The sequence below is a fragment of the Narcine bancroftii genome, chromosome 3 (genome assembly GCF_036971445.1).
Source record: "Narcine bancroftii isolate sNarBan1 chromosome 3, sNarBan1.hap1, whole genome shotgun sequence".
Taxonomy (NCBI): domain Eukaryota; kingdom Metazoa; phylum Chordata; class Chondrichthyes; order Torpediniformes; family Narcinidae; genus Narcine; species Narcine bancroftii.
This window is the reverse complement of record NC_091471.1, coordinates 101,381,968-101,391,614: the sequence shown is the minus strand read 5'-3', so window position 1 is coordinate 101,391,614 and position 9,647 is coordinate 101,381,968.

The following is a 9,647-nucleotide window of genomic DNA, read 5'->3' as shown; positions in this document are numbered from 1 at the left end:
AGTCACATCACTACCATGTGTCCAGCATTACTAGCATCTAGCTTGTAATGGTTGACACAATAAAAGCAGTGCTTTCATCTGCTACTTTGGAGGGACGGAAGATGTAAACGTTCGTTGGCAGGTAGGACCAGCATCCACCCTCACCCCCTCCCTCTGCTGAGCAAGTTTACAAGCATGGCACTGAGCATGATGTGCTCCCTCAATCTCAGGGGTATCTCCAGCATGTCCATATAACCATTTACGGAGTGGAAACAGGCCATGTTGGCCTTTCGAGTCCGCACCGGTTCACTGATTTTGTGCGCCCTCTTCAGGCATTGGTCCCGGTAGATCTTCATTCAATAATGATGGGCAGACATAACTTTTCTACAAACTCCACCACAGACAACCCCTCCACACCTTCGGGAACATTATATATCCTATTATTCTGCCGTCGTGACCTTCCTTCTTGATCAAGTAGTTTATTTTCTTGTTGGTTTAATACAGTTATCATCTTACTTAACATCTGTTGCGCAATTTGAACTCGATCTTCCACCTTTTCAATTTGTGCCCCTGCCACCTCTATCTTCTTTAGCTTTGCTGCTTCGCTTAAACAAGGCCAAATGTCAGCTTCATTATCACACGCCCATTTAGGAGTGTTGTTCATTGCACTCCCCTCATCCACTGTAACTCTTTATATAATCTCCATTTCTTTTCCCCATTCTTGCCTCTTTTATCAGTTCATATATTTTCAAGAAATTTGTTTTTGGCAGATTAACAAGGCAAAATAATTGTTTTTCCAGAGGAACTGTTAATTTAGGCTGTCATTCTGAACGATGACATCACCAGAACAGAAGAGAATTGTTTTAATCATATACTTAGAATGGAATTATTACTATCAGTGTTGTGCAAGAGCTAGCCACAGTGGGTTTAAGAAAATGGAATAAAAACAGAAATTGCTCAAACTGTTCATCAGGTCAGGTAGCAGATGCAAGGAGAGAAAAAAAAACATGTTAGGGTGATAATATTTCATTGTAAATATGAAAATTTTGGGAAGGAACAGGTTTTAAGTGGGAACAGAGGGAGAGAAATAGAGGAAAGAGAATTAAATTGAAAAGGAAAGCATTTGACACACTTACCTTGCCTTCAGTTAGGGCAGTGAGGACAGGAGCTGGGATGTCACATTAAAACTATATTGCAGTGAGGAAGACTGTATCATAATGTACCTTATATCCAACGATGAAAATGGTCACATGGGAACTTCCATCCAAATCAATTCATAGCAAGTTTTATGAAAGGTAAATTATGCTTGACAAATTTGCGTGAGCTCTTGGAGGATATAACAAGCAGGGTCAATAGAAGAAAACCTGTAGATGTAGTGTACTTGGACTTTCTGAAGACACTTAAAAAGATGGTATGGGGTGGGGGAGCTAGGTGGAAAGAGTACGGTTGCGTAGATTAAAGATAGGTTCCCTCGTAGAAGAAAGAGAATCAGTGTAAATGAGTATTTTACAGCCTGGGTATAACTCACCAAGTGTCCCAAAGATCAGTTCTTGGCCCTCAATTGCCATTTATATCAATGACTTGAGGGAAGCAGAGTATAACGCATATGTTTGCTGATGACATAAAGAGGGAGAGCACATTGCATGAGATATTTGGACTCTGCAACAGGATAGAATGAATTCATCTATTCATCAGGATAGATGAATTCAATGAGTGAGTAAACATTTGGAAATGGAATTTAATGTGGGAAATGCAGGGTCATACACTCTGTGAGAGGAATCTGAAGTCAGATTCTTATCTAAATGGAGAAAAATTGCAGATGAGCAAAGTACAGAGGGATCTAGGTGTTTTTTAAAGGCACAAATTGCAAAAGGTTAGCAGGCAGGGGCAGTAAATGGTTAGGAAAGCAAATGGCACATTAGCCATTATTGCAAGAAGAACTTAGAAATAGGGCTGCATATTTGAGGGTATAAGAACATGTCTTAAAATAGTCAAAGTAGACTCGTCTCCATCCACTTGTCTCTAATCCTGCCACCATTCTCAGTGAGATCCCAGCTGAATCTCTGGTTTTTACTGAGATTTATCTTTAACATGCCTCTTTGCTGTTCCCCTCTACCCAAACTCTAAGTATTTATTTGCCTTCACCTTCAATTGGCAACAATATACCTGGACCCACCTACAGCTCAGTTTCATCCACTCTCCCACAATATTTTCTCAAACACTTCACCATCAATTGCAGGACCTGCGACTACCAGAGGGCTCCACCATAGTCCAGTATGACGATGACTTACTACCGTCTAGTCCATCCCATGCAGCAAATAACTCAGGTACCCCACTTCTGCTGAACACGCTGCATTCTTTGGGCTATGTTATTCCTCCCCGTAAAGTAAAACAGGGCCCAGAAGTAGTAAAATTCCTTAGCACTACACTTAGTGCAATGGACAGAAAGCTGACGAAGGACAAGATCACCCTGATTGTCCAAACCCCTGCACCACACACACCAAAGCAGATGAGAGCTTTCCTGGGACTAATTCTGCAGACAGTTGCTTCCCAATATTACTACCCACACTAGGTTATTGTCAAATGTATGCCTCCTCTAAGGTAGCCCTGCAGTATGATGCAACTCCCACTGAAATCACCACCTTTGTAGCCTTGAAACAGAGTTTGTTGAAAGCCCGCTTTTGGACTGCTCCTTCCAGCTTTACAACTCCGAATGGTTGTGCTTCAGCTGTCCTCAAGCAAGCAGAGGCAACCAATCTCTTACTATTCAATTAAATTAGACCCCCCTCACCTTGGGAATGCCTCCCTGCACTCAGATTCTGCCCGCTTGTTACTGCTGCAGTAAATATTACATCAACCTCTTCAGATTTACACCCAGCATACATACATAGTAAGCCTTCTTACTTCACAGCAGGCCCAGCAATTGACTGAGGCACGTCACAACAGATATAAAAACGGCCTTACTTAACATACCTCTGCTTACCTTCCACCACTGTACAACTTTTAACCACTCCACCCTTCTATAAGGGTTCTTCTGACCACAATTGCCTACTCTGTAACCATACTTTTACTACCTCTCAGGATTATCTTATCTGATGAACTGCTCTCAGAAGGCCAACTTAACATTTTATGTGGATGGCAGCTCTTTAATTGATGAGACTGGTCAGCATCGCTCTGGCGATGCCATTGTTTCTGATTCAGGATCATTGACAGTATTACTTTCTCTTCACCCTTGTCTGCACAAAAAAGATTAATTTTATGCCCTCACCAGCACCTGCATTTTCAGCACAGGCTGTTCCGTTAACATATAAACTGATTCTTGATATGCCTTTGGAGCTCTCCAGCTCCTTGCCAAACTGGCTGTGATCAAATACACTGCCCACATCAGTGTCACAGACCCCGTATCAGTGGGCAACCAACAGGCCGATAGCACAGCAAGGAAAGCAGCTTCCCACCCTAACCATACAGTCCCTCTGGATGATTTTCAAGCTCCCTTCCAACACAACGGGTCTGGCAGACATGGAAGCCTTATGTATTTTTTCAGAAGGGGACGTCTGAAGGGCAGTATGAACAATAGACCAAAATGAGTTGCACCCAGTGCCCCACCGCAAATTTGCGGCTGGTCAGGTTTGTGTTCCCACCCAATTTCTACCACTGTAAATCGATCATCTACATACTCGTAACCACCTTGACAAGGAAGGAATGGTTAATAATCTTATATAGACCTGGTGGCACCCAAAATTCCCATCAGGCTACTGAAAGGAAGGACACAGCATGCCTTATATCCCAGAAGCATAATGTTCCCAAGGGAACTCTGTGATCCACTGGAAATACTCTCCTTGCCAAGTGGATCTTTTTCATGTTTGCAATTTGATTTTTATTTAGTTCGGACATGTACATCGCTACAAATTTTGTTGGGTAATTGCGGTTGTGTTTAGTCAGTGGATTGAAGCTACCACAAATAATACTACATCAACTGCTGTAAAAATCTTGTTCTGAGAAACTATTCTGCATCATGGACTGCCTGAAATGTTAAGATTGGATAATGATCCACACTTTGTTGCAAAAATAAATAAAGAATTGTGCAAAGAATTGGCGACTGATCAGCAGTACTACTGCTCCAACCATGCACAAGTAGCAGGAATAGTGGAACATCCACATAGAACTCTAAAATCAAAATTGGGTAAATTAACAGAGGAAACTGGGCTCAATTGGTTAAAAGTGCTACCCCTAGCATTATTTCAGATGAGGGTTACTCCGCATGCCATGTCCGGATTATCGGCTGCAGAGATCATTTACAGATGACAATTGCAGACTCCTTGGGGAGCTTAGCCCAATATAAAATGGATTTACACATGTAAATATTTACCAATATCTTCTCCCAACAACTAACCAAATATTTATGAATGGTGCATTCGCAGGTATGCCAAGCACATCGGCCAGAATACACTAGTGATAAGGAAAATGGTGATTATCCTGTACAAGCCCAGTGACTACATATTGATAAAGAAGTGGGAACAGAAGAAATTGGGGGTCATGCTGGAAAGATCCATTCCAAGTAATTCTTACCACTCCATCTGCGATAAAACAGGAAGAAGGACATCCAAGATGGATTGGTTGGACAAGAGTGTTTGCAGGTGGAGGCTGAATAAAAACAATTAAGTTATTGTGTGTGTTCTTGACCATTTTCCTGGCCATTAACACATCACAAGTCAAATCCCACAGAGAGAAACAAGCATTGCTCCGTAGCACCTTTCTTCATAGGTCTTATTTATACTTGTTGGATCTACTCACACATCTCTATCCATTCTGAAGGAGATATTCCCTTGCAACCAGTGCAAGAATCTGTTGAATGGTTGGTGTATTAGAACAAGGAACCCATTGCCACCTGCTCGAAACCCAAGGGTACAAGCAAGGTATGTAACAAGATGGTGAACCAAACACTAAGGAGCAACATTAGAAAGAGCACTCACGAAAATTGTGTATGCCACTTAGACACCCTAAACCTTACCACCTTTGCCCACAGCTACTATCCCTATATGATCACACCCATACACCTCCAGTCCTAGTTGTTGCAGGTACAAGGACCACTCTGGTGTGAAATCTCTGACCAAGTTAGGGGACAGTATCTTTACTGTAGCTGATCCAGGGGCTCCTTCATCTAATATGACAGCCTCTAACAGAACTTATTTAATTTATGGCACAAGGCCTACACTTAGTTACCAGTAAACTGGACAGTGTTAAGCCACCTTGGGTATGTTGTCCCCTATATCCATCATGAGCATTCAGCCTGGCAGGTGCAGAACCAAAAGTGGAATTATTCTTCTCTAACGGTAAAAACATCGAAAGAACTCATCCACTTGGCTTCGGTCTTGGAACAGCTGACCAATGAGATGGCCAGTGGGTTCCAGGCCACAGGGGATGCAATGAGGCAGCTGTCTGCTGAAATGGTTACCATGAGAACAGCGGCTATTCAAAAAAAAATCAGTTGATATTGGACTTTCTGCTTGCTGACAGTGGGGTACATTGCTATTATAGGCCAAGAATGTTGTCGATATATACCAGACAGCTCTGAGAATATTACCAACTTACCCGTAGACCACATGTGGATGATTTAAAGAAAATCAGGGTTGGCATACATAATTAATACACCGATCCCATTGGATAATGGTTTGGTACACATTGGTTACGCTAGCTTAAAAAAGGGTTTATCATTTTATTGTTTTTTCTTGTGATAACACTTCTTTGACAAAAGAAGCAGAATGTGTATGTTGATGATTTAGCAAGATTGTGAAGAACACTCCTTATTTGGACAAGACAGTAAAAGACTATTAACCATTGGGTAAGGAACATGGCACAGTGTAACAAATTCTGATAAATCCTAGAAATCATACTTAAATGGAAAAAGGATTGTGAAGGTCTGTATGAATGTTCTGGAAGTTTGTCTTTATAAATAGGAAACTTGTGAGCCAAGTGGCAGACTCCCTTGTGGTGAGACTAGCTGCATATAACAGTGGTTTTTTTTTTGATGCTGTAATGGAGTCCTCACACTTTGCAAAGTAACAATAAAGTACGGTGAAATTTGTAGCTGCATTTGCATTCTTTTGTCAAGTAGTCTCAAGTTCACTTTAACAGGTATTCATGAAGTTGTACCTGAAGTACATTGTACAGTTTTGGTCCCCTTATTAGTCAGCCTGAAGAAAACTGAGGTCCTCCATCAGCCAGCTCCCCACCATGACTACCAGCCCCCCCCCCCCCCCCCACATCTCCATCGGGCACACAAAACTCAAAACGGTCAACCAGTTTACCTATCTCAGCTGCACCATTTCATCGGATGCAAGGATCGACAACGAGATAGACAACAGACTCGCCAAGGCAAATAGCGCCTTTGGAAGACTACACAAAAGAGTCTGGAAAAACAACCAACTGAAAAACTGCACAAAGATAAGCGTATACAGAGCCGTTGTCATACCCACACTCCTGTTCGGCTCCGAATCATGGGTCCTCTACCGGCATCACCTACGGCTCCTAGAACGCTTCCACCAGCGTTGTCTCCGCTCCATCCTCAACATTCATTGGAGCGACTTCATTCCTAACATCGAAGTACTTGAGATGGCAGAGGCCGACAGCATCGAATCCACGCTGTTGAAGATCCAACTGCACTGGGTAGGTCACGTCTCCAGAATGGAGGACCATCGCCTCCCCAAGATCGTGTTATATGGCGAGCTCTCCACTGGCCATCGTGTCAGAGGTGCACCAAAGAAGAGGTACAAGGACTGCCTAAAGAAATCTCTTGATGCCTGCCACATTGACCATTGCCAGTGGGCTAATATAGCCTCAAACCGTGCATCTTGGCGCCTCACAGTTCAGCGGGCAGCAACCTCCTTTGAAGAAGACCACAGAGCCCACCTCACTGACAAAAGACAAAGGAGGAAAAACCCAATACCCAACCCCAACCAACCAATTTTCCCCTGCAACCGCGTCTGCCTGTCCCGCATCGGACTTGTCAGCCACAAACGAGCCTGCAGCTGACGTGGACATTTACCCCTCCATAAATCTTTGTCCGCGAAGCCAAGCCAAAGAAGAAAGATTTAAGTATACACTTAGATTGGTAATAGCCCTGTCATAGATAGAGAATTTGGGTTAAAAAGGGTTTAAGTTAAAATGTGATGATTAGTCATAAAAGGGGGCTAACCACTGGAGTTTAGCTGGAAAATGTTACAAAAGACTTGCAACAGATTTAACTACAGAGAGACATGCAGGAGCCAAAGATTGATAAAGAGTGAAAAACAGAATTTGGTGTGAGCAGAGGTCATGAATGATCGTGGTGTGCGTGACTAACAGTAATCAGGATGATTCTGCAAAAACTAACCAATTAAAGCAGTGTAGTGGAGATGCCGAAGGACAAGCAAATTGTATAAAAAACAATGCACTGTATGTATCAGGGCTCGACTTGGCAAGAAGCCGGTTGAGTCCAACTCTGCAGACTTGAGAATAAAGCTTGTCGTGTCACCTATCTTAAAGAGACTCATTTGTGAGAATTTGTGTTTCTGACAGCCCAAAAGTGATTCTCTGCACTAATTCCTGAAATTGTCACTAGAAGCAAAGAAATTAGATCTACATTCTTTGGAGTTTAGAAGAATGAGGAGTGAATGTGTTGATCCTGAGAAGAGATGATTAAGAAAATAATTCTATTAGTAGGAGAACCTCAAAACAAAGGCTACAAATATGGGGTGGTAATTTAAAACTGAGGTCCATTGGAACTACTTCACTCCGAGGTTGGCAGGTTTCTGGAATTCTTGGATCTTGGAGTTTATTTAAATAGATACATTTTAGAAAGATCAGGGAATTTGGGACTATGGAAAACTATGATCATTCTGAATGATGGAGCAGGTTTGAAGAGCCATGGCCTATTTCTTTTGGTTTTAGATTTTAAAATGAGCACAATGTTCATGGCAGAAGTGATCCCTGACCTCTCGTACACTAATGAGACGTGGATTATTTACAGAGCATTGAAAAGGTAGTACAAATGACACATCTGCAAAATCCTCTGGCAAGATAACTGATGCCTATATCAACAACCCAGCCAATATTCCCTCCACAGAGGCCCTAATAACACTTAGTCAGCACAGATGATCTGGTTACAATTTACAAACTGAACACCAGCCATCTGAAATGAGATTCCTATACAGACAGAAGAAACGATTCAAGGATGCTCTCAGTCTCCTTCAAAAAGTGTAATGCCCCACACTCATGGGAATCCCTTGCCATGCCCATTGAAAATAGATAGAACATTCCCAATACCATTTCTTGGGAGCATAGCATTAAAAAAAATCGGTAATAGTCAGTGGGCAGGAAGCGCAGAAAATGTACCACTTCCCAACTCAACCATCAACTTTCTTGTCCTGTATTTCCTTCACCACCTAAGGAACATAGCAGTTGGTTGCCTTATGGGCCTCACCTTAGAACCCACAGAAGTGGACACAAGACATCCTTGATCCCAGGGCAGGCTTAAGAAGGGAACACGTTTCCCACAAAATTCACATGCAGCTTACACAATTAAGATTCATTGAAAGAAATCACAGCCTATTCTTGGCATCAGAAATACCTACATTTGGAAGCTGTAGAATGGATTTTTTAAATAATCTGTCCTACAAAGGCGATTTTCAATCTCATCTTAATACAGTTTCACTCTGTTAATTAAAAAGATATAAACAGGAATGTAGGCGAACTCAACTGGTGCGGGTTTTTTTCAATACATTGTCAAAGCGATACTAATGATTTTCTGCAGTTTGAGTAAGTGGGTGGTCGTCGGTGATGGAGGCGTTCGACCAGCTTTTCTCCCCCTCTTCCAGCTGATAGTGAACGCTCTCAACTCAACAGCAGCCTGTAGCTCACTTCATTTCTCACATGAGTGCCCTTCTTTAAGCCTCTTTTCTCTTCCGCACTTTATATCGGCTTCATTACACGACCGATTCATTTGTAATGTAAATTCAGAAACTTAGGAAAGTTTTCCTTCGCCCTTGTCTGAAAGAATACTGAAAGGTATTCAATACGTATTAACACAAATCAGTGGTAACAGTAAAGCAAATCTCCTTAGCAACATAATCTTGATTGCAAAAGGAGAGCAGAGTGTCACGGCGAGAGCATTTAAGATCCAACAGCCCACATGGAATGGGCATTTATCTGTGAGAATGCAACACAATACCTAGCAGGCAGACAGACTATGAAAAATTCAAAATTAACTCACAGAATTGTTACTCCTTTTCACACGTTAGACAATCGGCTACATTAAATCGATCGTACAACTTTTCTTCTCAGCAACATTACGCCGCACCCCGGCTATCCGAGAGCTGGGCTGCAAATGGAAATGCAACAGCGGGGTTTTTTTATTTCTTAGTGGGGTGTTTTGATTTTTCAACAAGGTCGCCCCAAAGGATGTTATCGAAAGGGCAAAACCTCCCAAACTTTAAAAACAAACGTCCACTTTACATATTTTGCAATACTGCTGAACCTGTAAACGAAATCTCATTTGCTAAATCGTTTTTTTTTGCTTTGCAGTAGTTCAGCAGGGAGAGGTAATTGCTTCTGCACCAGATGTGCTCAACTATATGGATTAGGAAAATAAACAATGCACGTTTCCCAAAACGCTTCATTTACCAAACGCT